Source organism: Psammomys obesus, unplaced genomic scaffold, assembly GCF_907164565.1.
Source record: "Psammomys obesus unplaced genomic scaffold, mPsaObe1.curated_primary_1811, whole genome shotgun sequence".
In the NCBI taxonomy this organism is placed as follows: domain Eukaryota; kingdom Metazoa; phylum Chordata; class Mammalia; order Rodentia; family Muridae; genus Psammomys; species Psammomys obesus.
Genome location: NW_026596046.1, coordinates 8,896,511 through 8,910,446, shown reverse-complemented (window position 1 = coordinate 8,910,446; position 13,936 = coordinate 8,896,511). Strand labels below are relative to the sequence as shown.

The window sequence follows — 13,936 nt, the reverse complement described above, 5'->3', positions numbered from 1 at the left end:
ACACACACACACACACACACACACACACACACACACACACACACACATACTCACACACACTCACGCCCCACAGGCAATGCTTGGAGGGCAGTTTGATCTTGTCTCATTGGTGTCTCCGGCCTGAAAAGAAAATCGTTTGGGTAAACAGCCAAGCTTCCAGGCTTAGCGCCCCGCTCCCGCCTCCTCCCCTCTGTCCCCTCCCGCCTCCCCCACTCCCCTTCAACCCCACCCGCCACCCACACTCTGCTCCGCTGCCGGGCCTCCAGCGAGCTCCGCGCGTCCGAGAGGGAACCAAGGGCTCCCTGGTTCAAAGGGCCACAGCCCTGAGGGGATGCTTCCTTGTGTGCCCCGGGGTGCAGAAGCAGACTGCAGGGCGGTGGGACCAGCCTGGGCCACGGTAGGAACCTCAAAACCTCATGCACCCCCCCCCCCCGAATAGCTGGTCCCAGGGGAGGGCACAGGGGAGTTCCGAGCCCGGAGGGCCATTTCACTAAGATGTAGCGGGCCAGGCAGTCGCTGGTTGCTCCATCTGGGGGCTGCTCCATAGCAGCCTGGATGGGTCGTCCTCGGTCCCTCCTGCCCCCGCCACTACTTCACAGGAGTTTGTCCATTTGTGTGCCCTAATAGAGGTGTGAGCCTTGAGTTTCTTTGGCTTCCCTGCGTTGCATAGGGTAATTGGTGACCAGGCCCCCACAGCTTCAAAGGGCCTGAGTCCTGGAGTAGCCATCCATTTCTAATGTTTGATCCTTCCCAAAGGAGAGTTCTTCTGGTAACTGTAAACATAACTGTTATTCCTGTGCCCCCCCCCCCCCAAAAAAAAAGTGGTGGTTAAGAGGATACTGGCTTCTCTCTAGCTCACTTAAGCAGAGAAAACCTTGCAATCTTTAAGAGGGTGTAAGATTGTTAGGCCTGATTACATGGTGATTTGCCCCCCACCTCGGTTCTCTAATGAAAATTGTTCCTCTCCTCCGTGTTCTGTCTCCTCTGTTCTTTCCTTTTTCTCCCAGTCGCAGGATCACGCTCATCCAGGAGTCATTAGCAACACCCTCTGGCTGCATGTTTTGCATTGATGAAACATTGTGGTTTAGCTGAAACACTAACTCTTGTACCGCATCTTGCGGTGGGAAGTGTAATAGCAAGAAAATCATTTTCTTTTTTTAATCCTCAGGCTTTATTTGTGTGTGTGAGAGAGAGAGTGTGGGGGTGATCGAAGAAAATGTGAACGTGAAAGGGGGGGTGGAAGAGAAAGGAAAAAGGGAAAGAGAGAAAAGTAAAAGTTTCCGATTTAGAGCCTCCTTCGAATTGGAGGCCTGCAGCTCAGAGTGCATCCTTCTCTGAACTTCCTTCTGTTTTTGTCTCTGCTCCTCATTGCCGCTCCGCAGTGGATGGCAGGGACTTCTCCGGAATTGTCACTTAGTTCCAGCTTCTGCCAGCAACCATCTTCTTCACAAGTTAACATTCTCACCCCAAAGCCTAGGAGCTCCCAAGAGCCTGGCCACCTCTGTGTAGCTGGCCTATGGAGGAGGGATGCTCCTTAAGTCCTGCTAGGAATCTCAGGCTTCTGTCTCCTGTATGGGTCTCTCAGGAACTTGTTTTAACCTAGCGGAAAGGGGACAAGCCAGCCAGAAAGCTAAACTGGCTATTTTCCTAGTACAGCCCTATAATTTCTGAGCTGGAGCCCTGAGAGCCTCCTAATCTGCCTCACGGAGCTCGGGTTGCAAAGAGAGAGAGAGCTCATTTCATCTCCTGCCTGGCTTGCCCAGGGATCACCCTACCAACCCCAAGAAGTGCAAAGTTTCCGAAAGGGCAAAATTTGGCTTGCTCAGGCAGGAAAAAAATAAGGACTAATGTACCACCACTCTTCCCTGATTTTCTCCCTCCACCCACAGTCCCCGGGGTAGCCATCTTTTACCTGGCTTATGTACTGGACACCCTAACACACACACACACACACACACACACACACAGAGAGAGAGAGAGAGAGAGAGAGAGAGAGAGAGAGAAAGAGAGACTTAGAGAGATGTAGAAAGAGAGACTTAGAGAGATAAACACATAAGTAAAAACTATATTAGATGGAACTTCCATGTCCTCTTCAAAACAAATAAACCACGCAGCTCTTCACTGGGCCATAAGAAAGATGCCACACATTCAAAACTATGTCCAAAGTGGAAAGTGTATTGTTTCTGATCACACTTGGCTCTGGGGCGAAAAGAAAAGGAAACAAAGACTCACCATAGCGCATCAGCGAGTTAATTTTCTCTATATTTTATAATCCAGCCCCAGTGGATATATTTAAGGGTAGATAAACATCTTAACCGACCAACTGGCTAAAACAAGGGCAAATAGCCATTGGCAGAAAATAATGTTGTGTAATTCATAATTTCTGGCAGTTGCTACTTTCGTTGGTCAAAGGCAGACATGCTGAAGACTTCCTTTGGTGATTGTTTTTACAGCAAGGCTGAAAACGGAGAGGAACCAGGCTCCAGTGGGCCAGCCACTGTCCTGGAAAAGCTTCTGCGATACCCCAGGGGTTAGAATGAATGGGTTTCTGTGGAAATCCTAACTGGGAGGTTATAACTTCCCAGGCACCTGCTTCACAGGAGACACTGGCATTGGCCACAGCTGAGTGACTCAAAGCACACCGCAGCCCGAACTGGCGGCCTCCTGACAACGTGCCTCATTCATTTTATCTTTTCTCTGAAAGCAGCTTTGCAGCTTAGGTGACTACCTTTGTTTAGGGAAATTAGGCTTCTGTATTTTTCTTTCATTGTGCAGATACTTTGAGCTTTGTGTGTCACAGATGATTTTTTTTTTTTTCCACCAGTGGAGAAGGAGGCCTGGGCGTTTCGGCTTCTTTGGAGATTTTAATAAAAGGGAAGGAACTGGTTAGGCTGCAGAAGAGTGGAAGGCTTGTCTGCGTTATTCCAGTTTCCGAAGCGAGGTGGCGCTCCAGGGCACTACACCGCGCCCTGGTTTCGCAAGCCGAGCACTGGCTCGGTAGAGTTCGCTGCGGAAGGCAGCAGTCCCTGAGCGGAGCTGAGCAAAGGCTGGAGTTTCTAAACGTTTCGTACAGAGCCCAAGTGTGCTCAGACCCTCCCATGCCTAGTGGCTTACAAGGTTAAGAGAAGATCCGAGGTCATTTTTGGGGGCAAGGTGGTGGCTGCTGGAAGGACAGCTCCGCCAAGCCCCCCCCCCCCCTTCCCCCGCAGGCTCGCATTGGGTCTTTCCTGGAATCTACAAAGTTCCAGCTCTTGGTGGGACCAGAGCCTGCATGCTGCAGAGGGATCTCGGGCCTGGCCAACTGCGGAGGGTTTCCTCCCCATCCACACCCAGCTCTAGGGCTGGCACCCCCACCCCCACTCCGTCAAAAGAAGAACAAACAAGAAAGAAGAAAAGGAGAAGAAATAAGAAGTGGGGAGGGAGATCTGAATGCACCTCATTTTGTTTCTGGTTTTTCTTTTTCTTTTCCCCCTTTATTCCTGTTTCTTCCCTTCTTTTCTCTGTAAATTTTCTTTTATCCCTTCTTCTTTCGCCCGTTTTTGCACCCAGTTGCTGAGGAGAAAAAGGGAGGGAGAGAGAGATGGTGTGTGTGTGTGTGAGAGAGAGAGAGAGAGAGAGAGAGAGAGAGAGAGAGTCTGAACACCAAAAAATAGCCACAAAGTTGCAGAACTGATTTCGATTTATTGCATGGATTTCAATCCAAGCGGGTTCGTTTCCACATCGTTTCTACATTCCCCGGGCTCAGGCTCATAAACTCTAAGTTAAAGACGCGGGAGAGGAAATGCCCCTTACTCACTTAGACCCGTTGGGAATGACGATAGAAATTAAAGTGGCAGCAATCCCTCTGAGCAGCACTTCGGTATTATGGGAATGTTACTGTGGTTTTGCAGCAGGGCTCAGAGGACCAGCAATCATGCAGAATTTGTGCTCTTGGTCTGAAGCCCTTTCTTCAACTTCTGGGCTACTGTGTCCACTGACTCAGGAGGTACCCCTTCTTCAATGACCTTCATAAATGGTCTGTACCTTTCAGGGTGCCAGGAAACCTTTCCTTCTAATCACCCGGTTGCAAACTTGTAGCTTAGCCTGGCTGTGCTTCTTTTGGTCCCCATTCCACCCACTTCCCTTCAAGTTTTAATGCCGAAATGGCGGGATTTTTAACCCAATTTAGGATTCTACAGAAACTCCGAGGGTCAGGTCATTAGGAATGTTAACGGACGACCAAGAATTATAAACATGATCTGAAAGTCTCTTCCAATTCACTTCTTCAAGTATTTATTTGTGCTAAGTGATGAAAGGTGACAGTTGTGAAATAGACAGCTTTTAAAAATAATGATGTCAGATGAGCCTTTAACCTGTCGATTGCTATAAATCAACTTTGAAAAAGACAAATGGGGAATGTTATTTGGGCACCTAACCTCCAGCATTTGCTGTGCTGAAGGTGGCCTGTCAGCAACCTGACTCAGTGAGGCTTTGGCCTGGATAATGGCAATGGGGTTGGGGTTGGGAATAGGGGATCAAAACACCAGAACATCCAAAGGGGACATGTTGGTGAGCCTGCATCTCACCAGTGGTGGATTTGGGCTATTGTCCAGGCCAGGCAGATGACAGGCCTTACTTAGGACAGTGGGCAATTCAGAGAGGTCATCCTCAATCAAGGGACTGGATGCCACATTATAGAGGAAAGATCGGGCTCAGTTTTAACAGTCTGCCAGGGGTTTGGAAGACTCCTTGAATGTTTCCATTTGGAATTATTTTTTTTTTCTGCTTTCTTTCTCTGTGTCTCTGTCTTCTTTCCCCTCCCCCCGCCCCGTGTGCGTGTGCGTGTGCGTGTGTGTGTGTGTGTGTGTGTGTGTATCTGACTGGTCCTCACAAGAAAAAGAAAAAGGGAACTGAGGGCCCACAGGTAGGAGATGATGCGGTTTTGAGGAGAGAGGTGAAGGTTGATGATTCTGCTCTTGAAACAGGCAGGAGATCAAAACTTCTGAACTAGGCAAACCGATGGGGTGTTTTAACATATAGTTTACACGAGCTCTTAGAGATGTCGGTTCTCCACAACTTCCAGTTCAGCCACCTCAAGGCCTGGGGTGTCGGGATGGGTGTTGAGAGAGAAAGGGGCTTAAGGGTCAGGGAATGTCTTCTTGCCAGGGACTTCTGCTCTCTCCGCGCTTCCCACCAGTGCTGCTCAGTTTCTAGTGAACCCGGAGCCCAACACTGAGGCTGTCCAAGCCTCTGGCCTCTGGTTCTGCTTGTCTTTCCCCCTCCAAACGCTTCCAGGGGGCACAGATGTTCTCACGGTTGCATCCGTCCCGGTGCATCTTGGAGAATCACTGGTAACCAGTGTCGTCCTGAAGAGCAGAACGGTTGCTTAAGCGTCAGCAACAGGTCCATGCTGAGAATCGTCTCTGCCCTTCGCTGATCCTTTCCTCTCCACCCTTATTACTAAAGTCCACGGGAAAAGGGGGGAACAACTTGCCCCTTTCCTCCTGGGTCATCCACAACAGCTTGGGAAGGCAACTATCAGATTGCGCTGGTTCTTTGCGTAAGCTTTTGGCTAAGGGCTTCTAGTAATGGCCCTTCCCTGGGCGCTCGCTTGGACCGAATAGAGGATGTCACTGGGGGACGGGGGGAGGGGAGCGACACCATAAAGAAACAACTAGAAAGTGGAAAAGACCGCGGCCCGTCCCTAGGATCAAGACAAAGACACTTGAGTTTGGGGGTCTGTCCCTCTGCTGCGGGCGGGGTCTCCCATCTCTTCTTCCTGCCTGGAGATGTGATTTGGCCCTGCGGCGCCTCCGGCGGCACCTTCAAACCCGCTGTCCCTTCATTCGGGACCCCTGACGGAGATTCAACTCGGGCCTGGAAGGCTCTGGTTCTAGCTGACCCTGTGGGTCAGCTGGAGCTGGAACCTAGTGGTCTCAACCCTTGCAACTTCAACTACTGCGGTACTTAGAGTCCCCGCCTTCCTCACGGGAACCTAGACATCCCCGCGCTCCAGGTTAAGGTAGCTAGGGCGAGGGTAGACCCCTGGACCAGCCAGGTCGAACCAGTGAAACAGCAACTTCCATTTTTTTTTTCCCCCGGCAGGGAGGAGGGGAATTCGTCGGAGGAGGTCGGTGAAGACTCCTCCTCCGCTCCTCCCGGAGGCAGCCTGAGCTCCGCGAGCGGTGCGTCTCCACCCGCCCGAGCGTTTCCATAAATCAGGCCGCTGGCAGGCTGCTAATTAGCTCCGGCCGAAAAGAATGTAGCGCACGGTGGGTTGGGAGTGGGGGCTCAGTAGGTGGGAGATCAGAATTCCCCAGATTAACCGTGGGGATTCCTTGGGGGCATCTCAGCGTCTCCCGCCCGAGCCACCTCCGTTCACCTCCTGCCAGCCAAGGCCTGCAAGCTCGGGCTTCCAGATCCCGCGCCTCCCGCACTGCACGCACCTCTGCGTTCGACCTGGCCCGCCCACCCACGCCGAGGGCCCCTCTCCCACTCGCCGAGCAAGCCTGGCGTTAATTAACTCCCCCTTCACCCGGTGCAGTATCGGAAGACTTTCAGAACTCATCCCCAAGTGTTTCCTCCTCAAGCCTGAAGGCTGCGTTTGGAACATCCCGCAGGAAAAAAAAAAAAAAAAAAAAAAAAAAGAGGGGGGCTGGATCTGGGGAAAGGGTCGGTTACATCGGGATCTGAGATAATAAGGCTTCCCCAGCGATGTTGTGGGTTGGAGGGATGGGCTGCCGTAACCCCATCCCTCCTCCCCTAGTGAAAAGGCAAGACGGTCAGGCAAGATTAAAAAATAACATTAAAGTTGGATTATTGATTTCCATGTAAATTGCCAGCCGGGAGAGCTACTTCTGTTTATTTTCTCTTTTCCTTCCCCCACGTTTCTCTAAGCCCTCTGGGCTCAGCGCCCTCGGAGCCATTCTCACCCTCCTTAGGGAAGAGACTCCAAGATGACATCACCAAAGAGAACCGCAGTCTCTCCGCCGCTGGCCCCAGGACCCCTGAGCGGAGATTGACAGGTGTCTCTTGCAGGGACAATGCCTACCAGGTGTCACCGTCCTAGTTCCTCCCATCCTAACCCTCCCTCTTTCCTCCTCCGCGTAATGACTCTCCTACCCTCCCACTCTTCTTTCCAGGAGTCTTGCTCATACCCCACCCCCCAACTCGTTGCTCTTCGCATTTGGGCACTGGGCTTCAGGTCCTGAGACTCAGGCAGGGAGCTGACGCCGAGAGACCAGGATGGCGCTGGTGTTATTTGTGCCTGCAGCGAGGCCAATCCGAGATGTCAAAGGCTCGGGTCCAGGCGGTGACAGGGCCCCTGAGCGGGTAAAAGGAGTACAAGCGAGCATTTTAAAGGAGCCAGCGCAGTCTCTGGACTTCGCTGTCTTCACTTTCCATTCTCTCTCTCTCTCTCTCTCTCTCTCTCTCTCTCTCTCCACACACACACACACACACACACACACACACACACACACACACACACACAGTATAACAGACGCGAAGATAATCCCGCCATCTGGCAAATCCCAAATTTGGCGATCAAGCAAGGAAAGCAACAGAGACATCTCATCCCGAGAGTGGGTGTCTGGTCCTGCCCCACTCCCCGCGCTGGGGAAGAGGCGCTTCGTTCTGTCCTCAGTAGCCCCCATCTCCGCAGCATCTCTGCCCTGGCCTGGTAAATCTTAGGTGCTTTCTCCTCCTCTGAGCAACTACTTAGAGAGATGTAGTTGGGGTTCTTCTGCCCTTCAGCATCGCATCAATGAACTAAAACCCAAATTCGGCTTTATTATGTATAACCGAATGTAATTCATAGCTGGGCGTCCTGTCGGGGAGATTTAAATCATTTGGTGATAAGGATCACACTTATTAGACTTCTTCAAAGACGTTGGAGGTTTTCTATTTTTTTTTTTTTTATAAAGGAGGGTATTTGCGCTAAATTGCCCGGTGCTGGTGTGATAACTGTCAAAAGTTTGACATCAAAGGGGCTAATATTATTCAGTTACCAGAGAAGCTGTCTGTCTAAATAAGAATATCTTAATTACAGCATCACAAAGGTAGAAAAGGGGTCGAAACTGAAAGGGGAGAGGTATTCAGCCTCCTCTTTTGATGCGCTATCTACATTACACGGGTGCGTGTTCTTAATCAGGCCTAGTCCGATTTCCTTTCCTCTCCCCACCGGTTCTCTGAACTTTATAACTATATGTAAACACGGCGTCACTGAGGACATAATCTTCTTGGGTTCTTATTTGAAGAGATTTCCATCCTCTCCCGTTCTAGATTAGGCAGTGGAGTCTGCTCCGTCAAGGAAGGGACCAAGGTTTCGTGGACAATAATGTGGCAATTGTTGATGGTTTGTGACCCATAAAATGTGGAGGTGACTGTTCTGGCTTTGGTATGTAATTATGCAAAACACTTTCCATAAAGACTTGCCATTCGATCTAATGGCAGTTCCTCTGGTCTATTTCAAAAAGGGAGGGCCCATGTACAGAGAGAAGAAAGTAACATTTGTTTTAACACAGGTTTTATGGGTGTGTATGGTGTGGGGGAAGATAAATACAAACACGTCCTATCTCTGCCCAAAGTATTTTTCCAGTCAAATTAAAATAATTACGAGGGGGTTTAATAAGTTAATCATAGCAACAAGGCATCCAAACACGTAGAGGCCGTGTCAACCCACCTTCTCTGGACCTGGGACTGCTTCATATTGGTGATTCATCCCCAGGATCCTCTCGGATGCAGCCTTGCCTCCCTGGCTCAACTCAATTCACCAGAGCGACCTGTTGGGCTCCAAAACTTCCTGTCAGAGGCTGAAACTAGGGCAAGGGTGGCCAGTGTCTCCACCTCAGTGTCTTGTGGGGGGGAATATTTATTTGGCAGAGGTCATTTAAATACAGCAGTTGAGGAAATATGCCCATCTCCTTTCCCTCTAGTGCCCCTCTAGCCCCAGAGTGGCAAGACGGGAATGAATGCCCAGGACAGGAGTCACTGATCAAGACAGGCATTTAAAACTCGACACACTCACGGAGACACCAGCTCCAAGCTAGGCATGCTCGAAATGAGGAAGGTTTTTCCCTGCACTTTCTCTGAGGTCTTGTTTTGTTTTTTAAATAATAATAAAAGGAATCTCAAAGGCCAGGAGAAAAATAAAAGTGAAATGAAATGGAGGGGTCATCATTGATCCATAGCCAGCCCTGACTGCTGGTTTAAAACAAAACAAAAACCGAACATTGTTTTTTTTTTTTTTTTTCTGGTGTGGAACTTGCCCCCACCCTTTTCGGAGATGAGTCCCCTTTTTCAGTGTTAGACGTCAGGCAGTGAGCCCTGGCTAAATGCAGCACTGTGATGTTATATGAGCACTTGCAGACACCGGAGACAGAAGACTTCCCCCCCCAAGGGGAAAATAATGATTAAAAAAGAGAATCATCTAAATATCAAAGTGACACTCGGAGAGACCTGAAAAAAATATTTAAGCTAATGAAAAGCAAATAAAGAAGCTGGCACTTAGGCTGAGAAATTAAATATTTTGTTTAAGATGGTGCTTTTGTACGGGCTTGGAGATTTCCGATTCATGTTCACATAATAAACACTCAGGTTTGTCATCTGGAGGTGCAAATCTGAAAGATATTCCAACAAATGAAGTGCTGGCAGCCCGAGGAATAAAGAGATCGGTGCCTGTCAGGGGTCAGGCAGCCTGAGATTGCTTCTAGAGATCTTTTGAAAATTTCACAGGATTGAAGGCTTAGGGGCTTCACTGCGCTCGCATTTCAAACTCAGATCAGTAGGATCACAATCAAAAATAGAGGTCTGAAAAATTTTGATGCAAAGATGGTCATGGCTGTAGGGCTTCTCTTTCTCTCTTTCCCTTTCCCTTTCTCTCTCTCCCCCCACCCCCAGATATCCTGACATAACATGACTGTTATGCTGTGGATGACAGTCATCAGAAAAGAAAGTGCATCCTAGTCTCAGAACTTTCTTTTAGTAAAAGAGAATTTGGGTTCGTATTAACAATAAAAGAACAACAACAACATAATCCCGGTGCTTCATTTGTATCAAGCAAAGAAATTTCATAAGAGTTTTAGATTTAATAATTAACGACTAACTCCTAAATACTTAGACTTGCTTCTCCTTTCTACACACTGGGGTGATTTTTCATTTAGTTTACACTCTAAGACTAATACTAGACAATTTATAAACATTATCAACTCTATACATATTCATATCTATGAGCAATATTGCATGAATATACACTCAAACACACACACACATACATACATACACACACTTCAAGCCCTAAAATGGTGGAAGAGAAGACCTAAATTAAAAAAGAGCTCGTGTTTTTTCAACTATGGACATATGCATATAGGTGGGGGGAAAAAGGAAAAGTGTAGAAATTGCTCTGATTGGTTTTCTAAATTCAAATCTTTGAAGATTCGAATCTTGTCCTGGCCAAGGCTTGGGTGTGCAGCTATACAGGCTGATTGACAGACTGGCTGGTCAGGCCCCGTGTGCAAAGCAAAAGAGAACTTGGCCCCTGGAGGCAATCCTCACCCAAGAGCCCACCAAAGGCACTTCTTATTCTGGAAATTTAGGAGACGGAGGTCGGATGTCTGTGGGAGCTGCTGCTACCTTCTGGTCAAGAAACCACTGTAGGGGGATAGAGAGAAGCCCTGAGCTTCTCTCAAGTGTAAAACATTTGAACGGAGTCCCAAATGGAGGGGGCAGTGTGCACAGTGCTGAGAAGGGGCTCCTAGAGGGCTCCCAGTCTCTCTCTTTCCCACTGGGAAGGATGGAGGCACCCAGCTGGGTTTTGAAAGAAAGGTTTTGCCCCCTGAATTTGAAGGGGCTTCTCCTGGAGGCGCTTAAGATACAAATTGGACACAAGCAAGAATTTAAGGGAGTGGGAAGAGCTTGAAAGGAGCTCTTGACCTGCCTGGAACTGGTCCCCTCCCAGCTAAAGAAGGGACCGAGTCTGAACTTGTGGTGGAATCTCCGAGTCTTCCGAGATTCCAAGCAGAATGGGAGAGGTCCTGGATGTAACAATGTAACTCCTACATGGCTTAGAGCTGGCCTGACTGTCTTTAACAACAACAACAAAACACCTTAATGTTGTGATCTGGTAGGTAACCCGCTTTGTTCACAAAACAAGAGTGTTTCCATCCCTGGTAGGGATGCGACCCCTGAAACCTTGCCAAGGACTGCCATAGGATGTCCCTTGAGCAACTTCTTAACCAAGCTCTCCAGGGCAGGAACCCTCGAGGGCAGCAACCCCAGATCACAGTCAACTTGCGACCTCTGACAATAGGTCACCATTTAAAACAAAACAAAACAAAACAAAACAAAACAAAACAACCTTCCAGCTCAGGGTAAACGTTCTCCCACGGTTCCACTGTCTCTTAAAAATAAATGAATGAATAAATAAATGAATGAATGAATAAATAAATAAACAAATAAATAAATAAATAAGTAAAATAAGCAAACAAGAACTTAGGGAAGAGTCGTACACAGAGGAGGTCAGAGGCTTCTCTGAGAGCGCAACGAAACAGTGAAGCTGGGTTTTTAAAGCGAACAAAAGCCGAAAGCAGCCCAAACGCTTCTGGTAGTGCGCGGACCTGAGCTCCCTTGTTTCCTTTCGGGCAAGAAAGAAGGCTGAGCACAGCAAGCGCACTCCGGGCCCATTAGGCCCACAAAGTCTCCAGCTTGGCCTTGGCTTTGCTCTGCCCAGTGGCTCCGAATCAAGAGACCCTGACCACACGCTGCTTGCTGGCCCTCTCAATAATGAGCAGGCTGCCCGGAGAAGGGCGCAGTCTACAGCAGGACCGAGCCGGCTCAAGTGGAGAACTAAAAGGTCTGAGGCTAGACGGCCGCGCCTTGGCCTCCCTCCTGAAAGGCAAACACTGAAACCCTTGGTAGCCCTGTGTTGGGGGACAATAACTCCAAACCAACTGAAGTTCTAGCACCCCTTTCACAGGAAAGCTTCTGCCGCCACCGCCACACACTGGGACTCCCGAGTGGTCATCTGGAAATCCCTAAACCGTTTTATCTATTTATGTTTTCAAAGTACTGAGGAACCAAACACTGCAGACAACACCTTTCTTCTTGTTTTTTTTTTTCTCTCTCTCTTTCTTTTTTTTTTTCTTTTCTATTCTTTTTTTTTTTTTTTTTTTTTTGGAGGGGTGTAGGTCGGTGGGTAGGTGGGTATGATTTTGTGTAAATAAAATCCTCTTCCAAGCTACCTTCACTCTGACTTCACAGGAAAAAAAATGCTGATTTTTACCTTTACTTAAACACTTGCTGTGGCTGGCTTGAGCAGGTTTCTTCCTCCTCCGTCTCCCTCCCCCCGCGTCATTTTTGTTATTGTTGTTGTTGTTGATACTCTTTTCATGGAGGGAGGCATGAGTCTTGACTCCTGCGAGTGTTCAGAGTGTTTGTGATCAGCAGGAACCTAGACCTGGAAACACAGCCGGAGCCACCTGGGCCCTTCTTTCAGGGCCTGCAGACCACGCTGGCTGGGGTTCAGTGAGGACCATTTCCTGATAGGAGACTGTAACGTTCAAGGGCACAGACAGCACTTGAGTGACTACGGGGCAGCTTCCGCGATCAGCCCTATGCGATTCTGCGACTGACTAGGAACGTTCCTTTGCCCCTAGGGGGCAAGGAAGAAAATGAGGAAACTTCAGGAGACCTTTCTGATTCCACGTCCAGGTTTTAGGACTTCGTGCTTATTTCTTACTGGGTTTTGTCCAGACAGACTAAGCGCTTTGACTTAGCTATCAGGTGGTGGTGTGTGTGGGGGGTGGGGTGGGAGGACTGAACCGGAGGAATCAGAAAAAGGTTGGGGGTGGGGAGGGGGAGAAGGTGGCTGCCTCTAGCCGGATGCAGGCGCCGTTAGGTACCGACTAACCAGCTGTGCGGGGGGGGGGGGGGGGGGGGGGGGCTGCAGTGCCACTTACTGTAATTGAATTGCTGTTATAACACCTTTCAGGGGGACAGCAGCGCCTTTCACAAAAAGTTGTGTTTGCGGCCTGAGGCTGCCTGTGCCCTGCCGGAGTCGGCAGGCCACACTCCAGGCAGGCCGCCTCACCGGCTTGGCAGGCCCTGCGTGGAAGCCCGGAAACCGATCCCAGGAGAATTCACGCTGAGCAGAGAGTGTCGTCCCCCCCCCCCTTCTGAAACTCTAAGAACTCTTGGGAGGGCAGAAGTCCTCTCTTCCTAGGACCCAAAGCTGAACGAGGGCAGTAGCCAACAAGAGTTCTGGAATAGCAGACAACCAGGAGGGGTGGGGGGAAATCATTATTTTGGTAGGAGCTCCTCATTGCCTGGGCTTCTTGGTTTCATTAGAACTCTTGCGCAGGGGTTGTAGAGAGAAAAACCGTCGCACCCTTCCTGCCCTTTGCCGCCTCTGGTGTCCCCAGGAAATATGGTTGGCTGCCGTTTGGTTAGGCGCTAGAGATTGCTACTCCCACAAGCTGAATTATTTGATTCATCCAGTGCTCTCAACAGCCACCCTCGCAGGACGCACCTCCCAGACTCCACTTCTGTATTGTCAGAAGGCGATTCTTGATTCTCGACCTCGGTACAGCCCCCTTCCATCCCATTCCTCTGCCCCTGGCCTGGTCCTTACTCACCTTTCACGCTCTTCCTCATACCTGCCTTCTCCTTGGCTCTGTCTGTCCTCTGATGGGAAGGACTGACGCTTCTCTAGGCCACCTCTCACTGTTCATGACTTCCTGCACCCTCTGCAGTGTCAGACTTTTCCCTCTTTCAGGACAGGCAGACGCCCCCAGCCTGCCATGTGGCCCTTTGGCCCATCAGCCTCATAGCAGTGTGGCTGCAGGTCCAAAGGTGGCCTGGCTGCCTTGTGTGCAGCCAGGATGGGTTCTCTCACTCTTCGGGGTGCTCGGTGGCCAGTTTCTGTAGGCTCCAAGGAAAAGACAACAGATGGGCCCTGAGA

At 49.6% G+C, this 13,936-nt stretch overlaps 2 long non-coding RNA genes across 5 annotated transcripts in view; one reads left to right on the top strand and one right to left on the bottom strand.

The window, feature by feature from the left end:
• The first annotated feature begins 242 nt into the window (after positions 1-242).
• Positions 243-13,936, top strand: part of LOC129688532 (uncharacterized) — a 61,266-nt gene continuing 47,572 nt past the window's right edge. For all 3 annotated transcript variants that reach the window (XR_008721958.1, XR_008721960.1, XR_008721959.1), the window contains exon 1: positions 243-397. This is a non-coding gene — a long non-coding RNA (uncharacterized LOC129688532). The remainder of the gene's footprint in view (positions 398-13,936) is intronic.
• LOC129688531 (uncharacterized) lies at positions 4,250-13,782 on the bottom strand. 2 transcript variants are annotated; one of them, XR_008721956.1, is made up of 3 exons: positions 13,611-13,782; positions 8,663-12,391; positions 4,250-7,303 (listed from the first exon to the last, which is right to left on the bottom strand). It is a non-coding gene; the product is annotated as an uncharacterized LOC129688531 (long non-coding RNA). The 2 variants fall into 2 exon arrangements; XR_008721957.1 differs by having other exon boundaries at positions 12,260-12,391.